At 38.0% G+C, this 19,945-nt stretch overlaps 1 long non-coding RNA gene across 5 annotated transcripts; it reads left to right on the forward strand.

The window, feature by feature from the left end:
* The first annotated feature begins 4,234 nt into the window (after nt 1-4,234).
* Nucleotides 4,235-19,142, forward strand: LOC110920861. Of its 5 annotated transcripts, none has more exons than XR_004885987.1 (7): nt 4,235-4,505; nt 7,266-8,167; nt 8,266-8,786; nt 9,861-10,013; nt 12,774-14,292; nt 15,367-15,519; nt 18,280-19,142. It is a non-coding gene; the product is annotated as an uncharacterized LOC110920861 (long non-coding RNA). The 5 variants fall into 5 exon arrangements; XR_004885986.1 differs by lacking the exon at nt 4,235-4,505 and adding an exon at nt 4,605-5,502 and having other exon boundaries at nt 7,261-8,167; XR_004885984.1 differs by lacking the exon at nt 4,235-4,505 and adding an exon at nt 4,605-5,502 and having other exon boundaries at nt 7,266-8,786; nt 12,774-13,673; nt 13,772-14,292.
* Nucleotides 19,143-19,945: the final 803 nt, after the last annotated feature.

The raw sequence follows: 19,945 nt of genomic DNA on the forward strand, positions 1-19,945 counted from the left end.
GAAGGATTGCCATATCCTCGATACGAACCTCCCGTCTCTATCAGAAATAATCGAGAGAGGTACTCCATGGCGTGTAACAATCTCTCTCATGTAGATTTCAGCCAATTTGCTTGTATGATCCTTCTCGCGGATAGGCAAGAAGTGTGCTGACTTTGTTAAGCGATCCACTATCACACAGATAGTGTCATGGCCTCTTGGCGTCCTTGGCAACTTCGTAATAAAATCCATGGAGATTTCTTCCCACTTCCACTGGGGAATTTTTGGTTGCTGCAGAAGTCCCGAAGGCTTCTGGTATTCCGCCTTAACTTTGGCGCAAGTTAAACATTTGCTCACGTAAATAGCAACATCGCCTTTCATCCTAGGCCACCAGTAATAATCTTTAAGATCCTGGTACATCTTATCCGCTCCAGGGTGGATAGAGTACCGCGACTTGTGAGCTTCATCAAAAATAATCTCTCTTAAACCACCAAACAGAGGAACCCAAATCCTTTTCTCAAAACATAACATTCCTTCCCTGTTTGGCACCAATATCTTCTCCATCCCACGTAGATATTCTTTCTCAAGGTTCTCCTCCTTGAGAGCTTCCTTCTGTGCTACACGAACGCGCGAGGAAAGGTCGGTTTGAATTATCATTTCCATAGCCCTAACCCTTATGGGCTTGATCCTTTCCTTACGACTTAGGGCATCGGCGACCACATTCGCCTTCCCTGGATGATACTTGATCTCACAGTCGTAATCGTTCAACAACTCGACCCATCGCCTTTGCCTCATGTTCAACTCCTTCTGATTGAATATATGCTGGAGGCTCTTGTGATCTGTGAAGATTGTACACTTCGTACCGTAAAGGTAGTGTCTCCAGATCTTCAAAGCAAAAACCACTGCGCCTAGCTCCAAATCATGTGTGGTATAGTTCTTTTCGTGCACTTTTAGTTGGCGTGATGCGTAGGCTATAACCTTTTGACGTTGCATCAACACACAACCCAATCCTTGACGTGATGCGTCGCAGTATACCACAAAATCGTCGGTGCCTTCTGGCAGAGCTAAGATTGGCGCGTTGCAAAGCTTATCCTTCAATATCTGAAACGCCTCATCCTGTTTGATTCCCCAATCAAACTTCTTATCCTTCTGCGTGAGGAGCGTTAACGGTTGAGCGATCTTAGAAAAGTTCTCGATGAACCTTCGATAATAGCCAGCCAAACCCAAGAATTGTCGAATCTCGGTTGGCGTTTTTGGCGTTTCCCAGTCTTTGATCGCCTCGATCTTGGTGGGATCCACGTGGATTCCATCTCCATTCACCACGTGCCCAAGGAATTGCACCTCACGTAGCCAAAACTCACACTTAGAGAACTTGGCATACAATTGTTCCTTCTTTAGTAGCTCCAGAATGGCTCTAAGATGCTGCTCATGCTCAGCCTTTGTCTTCGAATAAATCAGGATGTCATCGATGAATACGATCACAAACTTCTCCAGGTATGGCTTACAAACTCGGTTCATCAAATCCATGAACACTGCAGGTGCGTTTGTCAAACCAAACGGCGTAACCAGGAACTCGTAGTGTCCATATCGAGTTCTGAAGGCTGTCTTTGGGATACTCTCCTCCTGTATCCGTAGCTGATGGTATCCAGATCGAAGATCGATCTTTGAATAGAAGCTTGAACCTTGAAGCTGGTCGAACAGATCATCGATTCTTGGCAGGGGATACCTATTCTTGATTGTCAGCTTGTTCAACTCTCTGTAGTCGATACACATACGGAAACTACCGTCCTTCTTCTTCACAAACAAAACTGGAGCTCCCCAAGGCGAGAAGCTTGGTCGGATAAAACCCTTGTCTAACAACTCTTGAAGTTGTGTCGACAATTCTTGCATCTCAGACGGAGCAAGTCTATAGGGTGCCTTAGCCACAGGCGCGGCGCCTGGAACTAAGTCGATGCGAAACTCCACTTGTCTCTGAGGCGGCAATCCAGGCAAGTCTTCTGGAAAGACTTCTGGGTATTCCCTCACGACAGGGATGTCTTTGATCTTTGGCTCAGCAGCCTTCTTATCCACAATGTGTGCTAGAAAAGCTACACATCCTTTCTTCAAACACTTCCTTGCTTTCAGGCAGCTAATCATCCTTAAAGGCGTCTCACGCTTTTCCCCATGAACAACAATGGTCTCACCATCGTCGGTCGGGATACGAATAATCTTCTCGTGGCAAACTATCTCTGCCTTGTTACTCGATAACCAATCCATCCCTACTACCACGTCGAAGCTTCCCAACTGGACTGGTAGTAGATCGAGAGCCAACTCACGCTCTCCCAGCTCAATTACGCAACCTCGAATCACCTCGTTAGCTTCTACTAACTTCCCATTCGCTAATTCGATCGAGTATGGAATATCTAACTTACTAGCAGCGAAACCAAGCATGTTTCTAAATTCTAACGATACGAAGCTATAATCGGCACCGGTATCAAACAAAACGGATGCATAGCGTTGGTTTACAGGGAACGTACCAGTGACAACGTTGGGATCCTGGCGCGCTTCCCTGGCTTCCATGTTAAACACTCTTCCGCGTGCCTGGTTTAATTCTGGGCAATTCCTCTTGTAATGCCCTTGATCTCCACAATTGAAACATCCGGGCCTCTTCCCGTTTCCACCATTGTTTCCAGCTTGATGGTTTCCCTGGTTCCGATTCATGGCGCCCGCTTGGTTAGCATGATTAACACGGTTCCCATCACCTCCCTGATTTCCTTGTGGGCGGTTCCCAGCACCACCACGGTTATTCCTATTCCCATTTCCTCCTTGGCCTCCCCGGCCAGCATTAGCCCAACAGAAATCCTTCGTATGACCAGTCTTCCCACATGATTCACAAACTCTCAGGCTGCAACGACCAGAGTGATGTTTTTGGCATGAGTTGCACTTGGGTTGTGCACCCATGTATCCCTTCCCTTTCTTTTTACCACCAGCTGTATCTTGAGCTGGCGCATTCGATTCTCCCTTCTTAACCACCATCCCGGTGCTTTCCTTGAAACTCGAAAACTTTCGCTTATTACCACCAGATGACTCCACATGAGTCTCCTTCTTCTTGGGCTCAACCTCATCAAACTTGTTCAACCGAATCGCCTCTTCGGTGAGAGCCACACTCATATCAATCGCTTCTGTGATAGTTGCAGGTTTGGAAGAAGTCACCATGCTGATTATTTGAGGAGCCAATCCCCAAATGAATCGTTCAATTCTCTTGAACTCAGGCGTAACCATGTAGGGTACCACATGCGACAAATCGTGGAACCTCTGAACATACTCAGCTATCTTGGGACCTTCCATCTTTAGGTGCCAGAACTCGGTCTCTAACCTCTGAATTTCCGCGCGAGAACAGTACTTCTTGCGCATAAGCTCTTTCAACTCTGTCCACGTTAGTGCGTAAGCTGCGGCTTCTCCTAGGGTCTGAACCTGTAGATTCCACCAGGATAGGGCTCCATCCACAAATAGCCCTGAGATGTAGGTGACTTGCTGATCCAATGCGCACTTGCTCATGCGAAGTACGGACTCGGTCTTCTCTGCCCAGCGGACGAAAGCAACAGCACCACCTGTGCCGTCGAAGTTTATGGGCTTACAGTCCAAAAATTGTTTGTAGGTGCATCCATGAGGAGGATTTTGGTTGCCGTTAATGTTCGAGCTACTTCCGCTTGGTCCTCCTTGCGAGGCAGCATATTGAGCAATGGCGTTAGCGATAACTTGCTGTAGTTCTTCATGAGTAGTGGGCATCGGCTGCGGTTGACGTCTTGGTGCCATCTTCTAAAGATGCGTACGTCGATTAGGCCATAATAAACATACGTATACAGTAATAGTAATAGCATATAACATCTCATGTTATCAATATATCACACACAACATCCCATGTCCCAACATCCCATGTCACAAATATCATACACACATCCCATGTCCCAACATCCCATGTTGCAAATATCATACATACAACATCCCATGTCCCAACATCCCATGTTGCAAATATCATACATACAACATCCCATGTCCCAACATCCCATGTTGCAAATATCATACATACAACATCCCATGTCACAAATCATAAATAAGCAATCAAGTGAATCAGATATGGTGAGAATACGGCGATCGTTATATATATCGAGACCATAATGTAGTAAGGGTATCAGTACGTCACTGTATCATACAATCACAAATCAAGTAGGGGCTACATCACCCCTGACAAAAACAATATCACATCAGTGTTAATGAAATAATTTTAAGAATAAAAGAATTAGGAGCGTGTAAAACCCCAAATAAAATAAGTATGGAGAAAAGGTAATAATGATGAGAATCGATGGAAAGTGCTAATATTGATGTTGGGCTTGTAGGCCATGTTCATTTGAACAAGGCATTATTGAAAGGATGCGCATAGGCGGGTGCTCAACAAATCAATGGAAGCAATCAATGAAAGCATTACATGAACCCATGAAGAAACGGGCCGACTCGGGCCACAAACCGTTGGCATACACGACGAAGTCAAGGTTAGTAAGATGTTTAGCTTGTGATTATGAGTAAGTATTGATATAAATAAATGATTATAGTATGCCTATAATGATATGTTGTCCTCTCGTGTAAACATTAAGATAATTAGAAGTAACATAGTAATGAGATGCTAAGTAGATCTCAAAGCGAATAAAATGAAAGATTGTACATGATGTATGAGTAGAATGAAATAAATCAATTTATTTCGATATATGAAGGTAATATGCTTAAATAGGAAGTTAGAGACAAGCCGTAAATTTAAAAATCAATACGAGTAAGGATTGTATACTTTTGGATTAAGTTCAATAAATGAAATGCTAGGGATGATATGTGCTAGAAACTAGCAATATGAAATGAAGGACACTAATAAGAGCTCTGGAACTTGAAAGGGGTAAGAGTAGAATTGGTTTGATTCGAATAAGGAAGGTTTCGGGGACGAAACCTCTTTTAAGGGGGGTAGACTTGTAACACCCCAAAAACGGGTTTGGTAATTTAAACCCGGTTAATATAAAGGAACGGGTAAATACCGTTAGGGGTAAAAGTGAACCCGTAAATGAATATTAACTAGGAATAATTAACCTAGTTGAATATTAGTATCGTTGGTATTAAACGAGGGGTTGTAGCCTTATTTAATTAAAACGAAACATGGGGACCAAAGTGAACAACTTGAAAGTTGTTTTCTTAAAATGTCTAAGTGTTTTATATAATTAGATAAGTTTAAAAGTATCAAGAAAGTTTATAAAACTTGGAAAAGGGTTATTAGGTGACAACAATAGATAGCATGGGGGTTGAATGTGTAAGATTGATAAATAACATAATAAAATTAAAAATCCAGTAGTTGGGTGCGTGGTGGGTATCGCGACCAGGAGGGGGAAAGAAAGGGTGAAACCCTACTTGTTCAATCAAGGTCAAAATTCAGCAAATTAATGGTGGTTCTTGACACAAATCGAATGCATGAGACTGGATACAACTTAATCTAAGTATATTGATCATAAGGTAAGTTGCAATTTATGATTTGATGATCTTGTATGAAGTGGTTTAGGTTTAATCCGTGAAATTGTGTGAAATTAATCATGTATATGTGTTAGAATCACCGTGTAGAACATGAACTATGTAAGATTCTAAGCAATTTGATGTTTTGGGATAAAACCCACTTGTGCTAGTAAGAATGGTGAGATGAATGAATTACCATGTTTAATTCTTGTATATTTTTTGATGTATGGCGTGCTATATGATCGATTCTTACTAGTTAGATTGAGTAGGATTTGAAAGAAATATGATGTAGTGTTATTGTTGAGGATTGGAAACAAGTGGTAGAATATGAGCATGAAATACTTGTACATTGTGCCTTTTTGTTGTACGCCCACAAAGTGTTTGATAAAATGCCTACACGCAACTTGAATTGATTCAAGTTTGTGTTAAAAAGTTAGTAAATTCGTCATTTTGACAGCCCTAGATAGCCATCTTGTAAAGGCCGTATCTCATTCGTTATTAGGAATTAGACAACGAGCCTTATATCGTTGGAAAGCTTGTTTCGCATGTTACAATTCTTATTTGGTCACAAGATGCTGGTTATGAGATTTAGTGGGTCAAAACAGCATGAAAAGTTAGTAAATTCGTCATTTTGACAGCCCTAGATAGCCATCTTGTAAAGGTCGTATCTCATTCGTTATTAGGAATTAGACAACGAGCCTTATATCGTTGGAAAGCTTGTTTCGCGTGTTACAATTCTTATTTGGTCACAAGATGCTGGTTATGAGATTTAGTGGGTCAAAACAGCATGAAAAGTTAGTAAATTCGTCATTTTGACAGCCCTAGATAGCCATCTTGTAAAGGCCGTATCTCATTCGTTATTAGGAATTAGACAACGAGCCTTATATCGTTGGAAAGCTTGTTTCGCATGTTACAATTCTTATTTGGTCACAAGATGCTGGTTACGAGATTTAGTGGGTCAAAACAGCATGAAAAGTTAGTAAATTCGTCATTTTGACAGCCCTAGATAGCCATCTTGTAAAGGTCGTATCTCATTCATTATTAGGAATTAGACAACGAGCCTTATATCGTTGGAAAGCTTGTTTCGCATGTTACAATTCTTATTTGGTCACAAGATGCTGGTTACGAGATTTAGTGGGTTAAAACAGCATGAAAAGTTAGTAAATTCGTCATTTTGACAGCCCTAGATAGCCATCTTGTAAAGGCCGTATCTCATTCGTTATTAGGAATTAGACAACGAGCCTTATATCGTTGGAAAGCTTGTTTCGCATATTACAATTCTTATTTGAAAGTCGAAGTCGGATTAGGTGATTAAAAAGGGGGAAAATGACCCCGAACAGCTGCTGCGTGAAGAAAAAAAATGCGGCAATGAAAATAATGTGTTTTGTGAACTTAAAACATATGATTTTCTAGTCACCAATTTACTAAACACTAAATATTGCTTCGGGTGAATGTTACAGTTGTTAAGGTGTGTTTAAAGCGTTACTATGTGTAAAATTGGCGTTAATGTACAACATGGTTAGCCTCTCGGATATGATTGTAATAGTAGAGAAGTCAGGCGTATTGTAGTAGATAATCTATGTGTCGCGTATGATGATAATTGAGTTGCTTGAATAAGGAACAAGGTGACTTTTAGTCTATATGCCTTATGTATGTGGTATTTGGTTAATAAAAAGTCAAGTAATGTATGAATGGAAAGAAACGAATGTAGTATGAATGAGCATGTGTGCTAACCATAATGTAATTGTGATGACATGAAAGAATAGGAATCACATTAGCAAGGACTCGAAAACGGAAGGTTAACGGGTCAAGCAGAGGCGAGGAAACAAGCGTGAACACTAACGCTCGAGGTAAGTGACTTTCGATTCACTTCTTAGTATACATATAGAGTTTTCTTGTTATGGTTGAATGGGATGATTGATGTATATAAAATGGCCAACAAGTAGGTATGTATGAATGCATTTAGGAAAATTACGTAAGTACATGCACGTGTGAGCTAAGGTATGCACGGGTGTAGTTATGATTCATTTTATGAATGTATGTAAGTATGGAGTTATGTATGCATGTATGTATATATGTAGGTATTGGTGTATGTATGTACGTAAGTAGTTATGTATGAGCATGAGCATTATGTATTTGAATATGAAAGTACATACGTGTGTAGGTACGAACGTATATATATATGTGGATGCAAGTAAGTATGTATGTATGTGAGTAGGTATGCGTGTATGTAGTTATGTATGTATGTATGTAAATACATATGCGAAGATGTAATCATGTATGTATGTAATTAGATGCGTGGGTATGCAAGTAAAGGTATGTATGTATGTAGATGTGTATTATGCGTATGCGAAGATACGTAGGTATATATGAATGTATATAGAGAAGTAGTAATGCATGCGCGAATGTAGATATGGGGTTGGTATAGAAGAAGGTACGTATGAGTATATGCAGGTATGTAGAAATATAGGAGGACATGTACGTATGTAGACGCATATGTATACATGTAAACATGTACATGTGCATGATTTAGATACGTAGAATTTTAACGTTACTAATTATGCGTTTGAGGTTGGTATGTGATGCAGGAACAAGTACACCGGATTCTTACGAAACTTAAACCGAACCCGGAATAAGAGGATGAGAAAGAATAATTGGATGAATTAATGTTAAATTGACGAACATTATTCAATCTTTAATTACATGAGATTAATGTTATATGATGTTGCCTTTGACTAATGGTTAAGTTGTATGTGATGCCCACAGGTGTTACACGGACTTCTTCTGCTGCTATGGAAGTGAAGCGGACGTAGATCGAGTCAAGAGCAAGGATTGTACGGATAGATTGGTCACATAGTTGAAGTATATAACGTTTGGAAATCTAAATTTTAGTATGAATGTTGTAAAATTCTTTTATAGTACGTTTAACATTTTTAGGATTTGGATCCTTAGTGAAAGAAATGTTGTCAATACGGAAGAAAATTTTAAAGCTCTTTTTCCGCTGCGTTATTTTTAAGGTTAAACGTGTTAGGGTGTAACAAGTTGGTATCAGAGCCCTGGTTTGAGAGAATCAAGTACAAGAGGATAGGTACTTGAACTCGAACCTGTGTGCTCTTATGACAAGAAACCCGTACAATCCGAGACTCGACCAAGATCTAAAGGTAGAAGCAAAGGTAAGTATGTGCTTAAGTATGTATTGGAAGATAACTAACTATATGTTATGTGTAAGGTAAGCATGGTTGCTTGGAAAGAATGATTTGTGGATGCGGTCTAGCACCGACGCCAAGGTATGTAATTTGACATATTGACCCAAGTACATATGTTTAATATATGTAAGTACATGTGATGGTAAAACCTAACAATGAAAGGAAAATTTTAAGTGAAAAATAATGTTAAGAATGGTAATGAAGTTTTGGAAATGTTACACGTGCCGAAACCTAATTCTTCGGACATAAGGTGACAATTACACGAAGACACGCAACTAGTGTGTGGATTGTGTACCTGGCCAGTACACAAGAAACGCATGACTTTCGTGAGCCCGTGATAATTGTTACAGGTGTGTCCGTTAGAATTAAGTAGTAGGTGGACGTGAGGGTGAAGAGAAATGTAAGACTCTAAAAAATGAGAGTATGAAATGCTATGTTAGAATCCGCGAGACGGATTCGAAACATGAAATGCTATGTTAGAATCCGCGAGACGGATTCGAAACATGAAAGAAAGGTATGAATGCAATGCTTGAATCCGCGAGACGGATTCAAGGGATGAAAAGCGTAGATGCAATGTTTGAATCCGCGAGACGGATTCAAAGAATGAAAGATGTTAATGCAATGCTTGAATCCGCGAGACGGATTCAAGGAATGAAATGCATAAATGCAATGCTTGAATCCGCGAGACGGACTCAAAGAAAGAAAGATGTTAATGCAATGCTTGAATCCGCAAGACGGATTCAAGGAATGAAATGTATGAATGCAATATTTGAATCCGCGAGACGGATTCAAACATAATCACAATTAAAGGTACAAATGATAAGTATGAATCCGTGAGACGGATTTAAGGATGAAAGAATGACCATAAATGATATGCAAAACTTAAAATTCGAGTCAAGAAAAGAAAACTTTGATTAAGCCACATACTAGACACGTTGTTAATTGACTCGTGTGAGTCGGAATGAACGACGGGATGCAACCTGAACGATAACTTAAATATGGTCGGGAAGAGGAAGTTTTGCAAAAAGGTTAATGAAATAATTTTAAGAATAAAAGAATTAGGAGCGTGTAAAACCCCAAATAAAATAAGTATGGAGAAAAGGTAATAATGATGAGAATCGATGGAAAGTGCTAATATTGATGTTGGGCTTGTAGGCCATGTTCATTTGAACAAGGCATTATTGAAAGGATGCGCATAGGCGGGTGCTCAACAAATCAATGGAAGCAATCAATGAAAGCATTACATGAACCCATGAAGAAACGGGCCGACTCGGGCCACAAACCGTTGGCATACACGACGAAGTCAAGGTTAGTAAGATGTTTAGCTTGTGATTATGAGTAAGTATTGATATAAATAAATGATTATAGTATGCCTATAATGATATGTTGTCCTCTCGTGTAAACATTAAGATAATTAGAAGTAACATAGTAATGAGATGCTAAGTAGATCTCAAAGCGAATAAAATGAAAGATTGTACATGATGTATGAGTAGAATGAAATAAATCAATTTATTTCGATATATGAAGGTAATATGCTTAAATAGGAAGTTAGAGACAAGCCGTAAATTTAAAAATCAATACGAGTAAGGATTGTATACTTTTGGATTAAGTTCAATAAATGAAATGCTAGGGATGATATGTGCTAGAAACTAGCAATATGAAATGAAGGACACTAATAAGAGCTCTGGAACTTGAAAGGGGTAAGAGTAGAATTGGTTTGATTCGAATAAGGAAGGTTTCGGGGACGAAACCTCTTTTAAGGGGGGTAGACTTGTAACACCCCAAAAACGGGTTTGGTAATTTAAACCCGGTTAATATAAAGGAACGGGTAAATACCGTTAGGGGTAAAAGTGAACCCGTAAATGAATATTAACTAGGAATAATTAACCTAGTTGAATATTAGTATCGTTGGTATTAAACGAGGGGTTGTAGCCTTATTTAATTAAAACGAAACATGGGGACCAAAGTGAACAACTTGAAAGTTGTTTTCTTAAAATGTCTAAGTGTTTTATATAATTAGATAAGTTTAAAAGTATCAAGAAAGTTTATAAAACTTGGAAAAGGGTTATTAGGTGACAACAATAGATAGCATGGGGGTTGAATGTGTAAGATTGATAAATAACATAATAAAATTAAAAATCCAGTAGTTGGGTGCGTGGTGGGTATCGCGACCAGGAGGGGGAAAGAAAGGGTGAAACCCTACTTGTTCAATCAAGGTCAAAATTCAGCAAATTAATGGTGGTTCTTGACACAAATCGAATGCATGAGACTGGATACAACTTAATCTAAGTATATTGATCATAAGGTAAGTTGCAATTTATGATTTGATGATCTTGTATGAAGTGGTTTAGGTTTAATCCGTGAAATTGTGTGAAATTAATCATGTATATGTGTTAGAATCACCGTGTAGAACATGAACTATGTAAGATTCTAAGCAATTTGATGTTTTGGGATAAAACCCACTTGTGCTAGTAAGAATGGTGAGATGAATGAATTACCATGTTTAATTCTTGTATAATTTTTGATGTATGGCGTGCTATATGATCGATTCTTACTAGTTAGATTGAGTAGGATTTGAAAGAAATATGATGTAGTGTTATTGTTGAGGATTGGAAACAAGTGGTAGAATATGAGCATGAAATACTTGTACATTGTGCCTTTTTGTTGTACGCCCACAAAGTGTTTGATAAAATGCCTACACGCAACTTGAATTGATTCAAGTTTGTGTTAAAAAGTTAGTAAATTCGTCATTTTGACAGCCCTAGATAGCCATCTTGTAAAGGCCGTATCTCATTCGTTATTAGGAATTAGACAACGAGCCTTATATCGTTGGAAAGCTTGTTTCGCATGTTACAATTCTTATTTGGTCACAAGATGCTGGTTATGAGATTTAGTGGGTCAAAACAGCATGAAAAGTTAGTAAATTCGTCATTTTGACAGCCCTAGATAGCCATCTTGTAAAGGTCGTATCTCATTCGTTATTAGGAATTAGACAACGAGCCTTATATCGTTGGAAAGCTTGTTTCGCGTGTTACAATTCTTATTTGGTCACAAGATGCTGGTTATGAGATTTAGTGGGTCAAAACAGCATGAAAAGTTAGTAAATTCGTCATTTTGACAGCCCTAGATAGCCATCTTGTAAAGGCCGTATCTCATTCGTTATTAGGAATTAGACAACGAGCCTTATATCGTTGGAAAGCTTGTTTCGCATGTTACAATTCTTATTTGGTCACAAGATGCTGGTTACGAGATTTAGTGGGTCAAAACAGCATGAAAATTTAGTAAATTCGTCATTTTGACAGCCCTAGATAGCCATCTTGTAAAGGTCGTATCTCATTCATTATTAGGAATTAGACAACGAGCCTTATATCGTTGGAAAGCTTGTTTCGCATGTTACAATTCTTATTTGGTCACAAGATGCTGGTTACGAGATTTAGTGGGTTAAAACAGCATGAAAAGTTAGTAAATTCGTCATTTTGACAGCCCTAGATAGCCATCTTGTAAAGGCCGTATCTCATTCGTTATTAGGAATTAGACAACGAGCCTTATATCGTTGGAAAGCTTGTTTCGCATATTACAATTCTTATTTGAAAGTCGAAGTCGGATTAGGTGATTAAAAAGGGGGAAAATGACCCCGAACAGCTGCTGCGTGAAGAAAAAAAATGCGGCAATGAAAATAATGTGTTTTGTGAACTTAAAACATATGATTTTCTAGTCACCAATTTACTAAACACTAAATATTGCTTCGGGTGAATGTTACAGTTGTTAAGGTGTGTTTAAAGCGTTACTATGTGTAAAATTGGCGTTAATGTACAACATGGTTAGCCTCTCGGATATGATTGTAATAGTAGAGAAGTCAGGCGTATTGTAGTAGATAATCTATGTGTCGCGTATGATGATAATTGAGTTGCTTGAATAAGGAACAAGGTGACTTTTAGTCTATATGCCTTATGTATGTGGTATTTGGTTAATAAAAAGTCAAGTAATGTATGAATGGAAAGAAACGAATGTAGTATGAATGAGCATGTGTGCTAACCATAATGTAATTGTGATGACATGAAAGAATAGGAATCACATTAGCAAGGACTCGAAAACGGAAGGTTAACGGGTCAAGCAGAGGCGAGGAAACAAGCGTGAACACTAACGCTCGAGGTAAGTGACTTTCGATTCACTTCTTAGTATACATATAGAGTTTTCTTGTTATGGTTGAATGGGATGATTGATGTATATAAAATGGCCAACAAGTAGGTATGTATGAATGCATTTAGGAAAATTACGTAAGTACATGCACGTGTGAGCTAAGGTATGCACGGGTGTAGTTATGATTCATTTTATGAATGTATGTAAGTATGGAGTTATGTATGCATGTATGTATATATGTAGGTATTGGTGTATGTATGTACGTAAGTAGTTATGTATGAGCATGAGCATTATGTATTTGAATATGAAAGTACATACGTGTGTAGGTACGAACGTATATATATATATGTGGATGCAAGTAAGTATGTATGTATGTGAGTAGGTATGCGTGTATGTAGTTATGTATGTATGTATGTAAATACATATGCGAAGATGTAATCATGTATGTAATTAGATGCGTGGGTATGCAAGTAAAGGTATGTATGTATGTAGATGTGTATTATGCGTATGCGAAGATACGTAGGTATATATGAATGTATATAGAGAAGTAGTAATGCATGCGCGAATGTAGATATGGGGTTGGTATAGAAGAAGGTACGTATGAGTATATGCAGGTATGTAGAAATATAGGAGGACATGTACGTATGTAGACGCATATGTATACATGTAAACATGTACATGTGCATGATTTAGATACGTAGAATTTTAACGTTACTAATTATGCGTTTGAGGTTGGTATGTGATGCAGGAACAAGTACACCGGATTCTTACGAAACTTAAACCGAACCCGGAATAAGAGGATGAGAAAGAATAATTGGATGAATTAATGTTAAATTGACGAACATTATTCAATCTTTAATTACATGAGATTAATGTTATATGATGTTGCCATTGACTAATGGTTAAGTTGTATGTGATGCCCACAGGTGTTACACGGACTTCTTCTGCTGCTATGGAAGTGAAGCGGACGTAGATCGAGTCAAGAGCAAGGATTGTACGGATAGATTGGTCACATAGTTGAAGTATATAACGTTTGGAAATCTAAATTTTAGTATGAATGTTGTAAAATTCTTTTATAGTACGTTTAACATTTTTAGGATTTGGATCCTTAGTGAAAGAAATGTTGTCAATACGGAAGAAAATTTTAAAGCTCTTTTTCTGCTGCGTTATTTTTAAGGTTAAACGTGTTAGGGTGTAACAAGTTGGTATCAGAGCCCTGGTTTGAGAGAATCAAGTACAAGAGGATAGGTACTTGAACTCGAACCTGTGTGCTCTTATGACAAGAAACCCGTACAATCCGAGACTCGACCAAGATCTAAAGGTAGAAGCAAAGGTAAGTATGTGCTTAAGTATGTATTGGAAGATAACTAACTATATGTTATGTGTAAGGTAAGCATGGTTGCTTGGAAAGAATGATTTGTGGATGCGGTCTAGCACCGACGCCAAGGTATGTAATTTGACATATTGACCCAAGTACATATGTTTAATATATGTAAGTACATGTGATGGTAAAACCTAACAATGAAAGGAAAATTTTAAGTGAAAAATAATGTTAAGAATGGTAATGAAGTTTTGGAAATGTTACACGTGCCGAAACCTAATTCTTCGGACATAAGGTGACAATTACACGAAGACACGCAACTAGTGTGTGGATTGTGTACCTGGCCAGTACACAAGAAACGCATGACTTTCGTGAGCCCGTGATAATTGTTACAGGTGTGTCCGTTAGAATTAAGTAGTAGGTGGACGTGAGGGTGAAGAGAAATGTAAGACTCTAAAAAATGAGAGTATGAAATGCTATGTTAGAATCCGCGAGACGGATTCGAAACATGAAATGCTATGTTAGAATCCGCGAGACGGATTCGAAACATGAAAGAAAGGTATGAATGCAATGCTTGAATCCGCGAGACGGATTCAAGGGATGAAAAGCGTAGATGCAATGTTTGAATCCGCGAGACGGATTCAAAGAATGAAAGATGTTAATGCAATGCTTGAATCCGCGAGACGGATTCAAGGAATGAAATGCATAAATGCAATGCTTGAATCCGCGAGACGGACTCAAAGAAAGAAAGATGTTAATGCAATGCTTGAATCCGCAAGACGGATTCAAGGAATGAAATGTATGAATGCAATATTTGAATCCGCGAGACGGATTCAAACATAATCACAATTAAAGGTACAAATGATAAGTATGAATCCGTGAGACGGATTTAAGGATGAAAGAATGACCATAAATGATATGCAAAACTTAAAATTCGAGTCAAGAAAAGAAAACTTTGATTAAGCCACATACTAGACACGTTGTTAATTGACTCGTGTGAGTCGGAATGAACGACGGGATGCAACCTGAACGATAACTTAAATATGGTCGGGAAGAGGAAGTTTTGCAAAAAGGTTAATGAAATAATTTTAAGAATAAAAGAATTAGGAGCGTGTAAAACCCCAAATAAAATAAGTATGGAGAAAAGGTAATAATGATGAGAATCGATGGAAAGTGCTAATATTGATGTTGGGCTTGTAGGCCATGTTCATTTGAACAAGGCATTATTGAAAGGATGCGCATAGGCGGGTGCTCAACAAATCAATGGAAGCAATCAATGAAAGCATTACATGAACCCATGAAGAAACGGGCCGACTCGGGCCACAAACCGTTGGCATACACGACGAAGTCAAGGTTAGTAAGATGTTTAGCTTGTGATTATGAGTAAGTATTGATATAAATAAATGATTATAGTATGCCTATAATGATATGTTGTCCTCTCGTGTAAACATTAAGATAATTAGAAGTAACATAGTAATGAGATGCTAAGTAGATCTCAAAGCGAATAAAATGAAAGATTGTACATGATGTATGAGTAGAATGAAATAAATCAATTTATTTCGATATATGAAGGTAATATGCTTAAATAGGAAGTTAGAGACAAGCCGTAAATTTAAAAATCAATACGAGTAAGGATTGTATACTTTTGGATTAAGTTCAATAAATGAAATGCTAGGGATGATATGTGCTAGAAACTAGCAATATGAAATGAAGGACACTAATAAGAGCTCTGGAACTTGAAAGGGGTAAGAGTAGAATTGGTTTGATTCGAATAAGGAAGGTTTCGGGGACGAAACCTCTTTTAAGGGGGGTAGACTTGTAACACCCCAAAAACGGGTTTGGTAATTTAAACCCGGTTAATATAAAGGAACGGGTAAATACCGTTAGGGGTAAAAGTGAACCCGTAAATGAATATTAACTAGGAATAATTAACCTAGTTGAATATTAGTATCGTTGGTATTAAACGAGGGGTTGTAGCCTTATTTAATTAAAACGAAACATGGGGACCAAAGTGAACAACTTGAAAGTTGTTTTCTTAAAATGTCTAAGTGTTTTATATAATTAGATAAGTTTAAAAGTATCAAGAAAGTTTATAAAACTTGGAAAAGGGTTATTAGGTGACAACAATAGATAGCATGGGGGTTGAATGTGTAAGATTGATAAATAACATAATAAAATTAAAAATCCAGTAGTTGGGTGCGTGGTGGGTATCGCGACCAGGAGGGGGAAAGAAAGGGTGAAACCCTACTTGTTCAATCAAGGTCAAAATTCAGCAAATTAATGGTGGTTCTTGACACAAATCGAATGCATGAGACTGGATACAACTTAATCTAAGTATATTGATCATAAGGTAAGTTGCAATTTATGATTTGATGATCTTGTATGAAGTGGTTTAGGTTTAATCCGTGAAATTGTGTGAAATTAATCATGTATATGTGTTAGAATCACCGTGTAGAACATGAACTATGTAAGATTCTAAGCAATTTGATGTTTTGGGATAAAACCCACTTGTGCTAGTAAGAATGGTGAGATGAATGAATTACCATGTTTAATTCTTGTATAATTTTTGATGTATGGCGTGCTATATGATCGATTCTTACTAGTTAGATTGAGTAGGATTTGAAAGAAATATGATGTAGTGTTATTGTTGAGGATTGGAAACAAGTGGTAGAATATGAGCATGAAATACTTGTACATTGTGCCTTTTTGTTGTACGCCCACAAAGTGTTTGATAAAATGCCTACACGCAACTTGAATTGATTCAAGTTTGTGTTAAAAAGTTAGTAAATTCGTCATTTTGACAGCCCTAGATAGCCATCTTGTAAAGGCCGTATCTCATTCGTTATTAGGAATTAGACAACGAGCCTTATATCGTTGGAAAGCTTGTTTCGCATGTTACAATTCTTATTTGGTCACAAGATGCTGGTTATGAGATTTAGTGGGTCAAAACAGCATGAAAAGTTAGTAAATTCGTCATTTTGACAGCCCTAGATAGCCATCTTGTAAAGGTCGTATCTCATTCGTTATTAGGAATTAGACAACGAGCCTTATATCGTTGGAAAGCTTGTTTCGCGTGTTACAATTCTTATTTGGTCACAAGATGCTGGTTATGAGATTTAGTGGGTCAAAACAGCATGAAAAGTTAGTAAATTCGTCATTTTGACAGCCCTAGATAGCCATCTTGTAAAGGCCGTATCTCATTCGTTATTAGGAATTAGACAACGAGCCTTATATCGTTGGAAAGCTTGTTTTGCATGTTACAATTCTTATTTGGTCACAAGATGCTGGTTACGAGATTTAGTTGGTCAAAACAGCATGAAAAGTTAGTAAATTCGTCATTTTGACAGCCCTAGATAGCCATCTTGTAAAGGTCGTATCTCATTCATTATTAGGAATTAGACAACGAGCCTTATATCGTTGGAAAGCTTGTTTCGCATGTTACAATTCTTATTTGGTCACAAGATGCTGGTTACGAGATTTAGTGGGTTAAAACAGCATGAAAAGTTAGTCAATTCGTCATTTTGACAGCCCTAGATAGCCATCTTGTAAAGGCCGTATCTCATTCGTTATTAGGAATTAGACAACGAGCCTTATATCGTTGGAAAGCTTGTTTCGCATATTACAATTCTTATTTGAAAGTCGAAGTCGGATTAGGTGATTAAAAAGGGGGAAAATGACCCCGAACAGCTGCTGCGTGAAGAAAAAAAATGCGGCAATGAAAATAATGTGTTTTGTGAACTTAAAACATATGATTTTCTAGTCACCAATTTACTAAACACTAAATATTGCTTCGGGTGAATGTTACAGTTGTTAAGGTGTGTTTAAAGCGTTACTATGTGTAAAATTGGCGTTAATGTACAGCATGGTTAGCCTCTCGGATATGATTGTAATAGTAGAGAAGTCAGGCGTATTGTAGTAGATAATCTATGTGTCGCGTATGATGATAATTGAGTTGCTTGAATAAGGAACAAGGTGACTTTTAGTCTATATGCCTTATGTATGTGGTATTTGGTTAATAAAAAGTCAAGTAATGTATGAATGGAAAGAAACGAATGTAGTATGAATGAGCATGTGTGCTAACCATAATGTAATTGTGATGACATGAAAGAATAGGAATCACATTAGCAAGGACTCGAAAACGGAAGGTTAACGGGTCAAGCAGAGGCGAGGAAACAAGCGTGAACACTAACGCTCGAGGTAAGTGACTTTCGATTCACTTCTTAGTATACATATAGAGTTTTCTTGTTATGGTTGAATGGGATGATTGATGTATATAAAATGGCCGACAAGTAGGTATGTATGAATGCATTTAGGAAAATTACGTAAGTACATGCACGTGTGAGCTAAGGTATGCACGGGTGTAGTTATGATTCATTTTATGAATGTATGTAAGTATGGAGTTATGTATGCATGTATGTATATATGTAGGTATTGGTGTATGTATGTACGTAAGTAGTTATGTATGAGCATGAGCATTATGTATTTGAATATGAAAGTACATACGTGTGTAGGTACGAACGTATATATATATGTGGATGCAAGTAAGTATGTATGTATGTGAGTAGGTATGTGTGTATGTAGTTATGTATGTATGTATGTAAATACATATGCGAAGATGTAATCATGTATGTATGTAATTAGATGCGTGGGTATGCAAGTAAAGGTATGTATGTATGTAGATGTGTATTATGCGTATGCGAAGATACGTAGGTATATATGAATGTATATAGAGAAGTAGTAATGCATGCGCGAATGTAGATATGGGGTTGGTATAGAAGAAGGTACGTATGAGTATATGCAGGTATGTAGAAATATAGGAGGACATGTACGTATGTAGACGCATATGTATACATGTAAACATGTACATGTGCATGATTTAGATACGTAGAATTTTAACGTTACTAATTATGCGTTTGAGGTTGGTATGTGATGCAGGAACAAGTACACCGGATTCTTACGAAACTTAAACCGAACCCGGAATAAGAGGATGAGAAAGAATAATTGGATGAATTAATGTTAAATTGACGAACATTATTCAATCTTTAATTACATGAGATTAATGTTATATGATGTTGCCTTTGACTAATGGTTAAGTTGTATGTGATGCCCACAGGTGTTACAAGTACTTCTTCTGCTGCTATGGAAGTGAAGCGGACGTAGATCGAGTCAAGAGCAAGGATTGTACGGATAGATTGGTCACATAGTTGAAGTATATAACGTTTGGAAATCTAAATTTTAGTATGAATGTTGTAAAATTCTTTTATAGTACGTTTAACATTTTTAGGATTTGGATCCTTAGTGAAAGAAATGTTGTCAATACGGAAGAAAATTTTAAAGCTCTTTTTCCGCTGCGTTATTTTTAAGGTTAAACGTGTTAGGGTGTAACAGCAAAGTCCGGGGGTAATGATCGAAAAGGCTGAAAAGATGAGGATGTCTGACCATGGTATGGACCTAGTGATAGTTGAGCTCTCTCGAGCTCCTGGAGTCGCTGTGTATGGGACTCATGCTGATGGACAAAGGACATCAAGACGTCCTCTATGGTATGTCCCATATGGAATGGATGATATGGATCAGTGGGTGGCATCGGAGAGGAAGGTGACCAAAGCAGTGGCGTGCTGGTGGGATCGAATGGTGCTACATGAACAGAAGATGGAACAGGTGTCATCTGGGGTACGAAAGGCATAGGCATCGGTATGTGCCCAAAAGGGTGGGCTGAAGAGCCCTCTCCAGGCCCCGCTGGAGGTACAAACGGTGGGATCTGAAATGAAAAAATCAGTAT

Source organism: Helianthus annuus, chromosome 17 (assembly GCF_002127325.2).
Source record: "Helianthus annuus cultivar XRQ/B chromosome 17, HanXRQr2.0-SUNRISE, whole genome shotgun sequence".
NCBI lineage: Eukaryota > Viridiplantae > Streptophyta > Magnoliopsida > Asterales > Asteraceae > Helianthus > Helianthus annuus.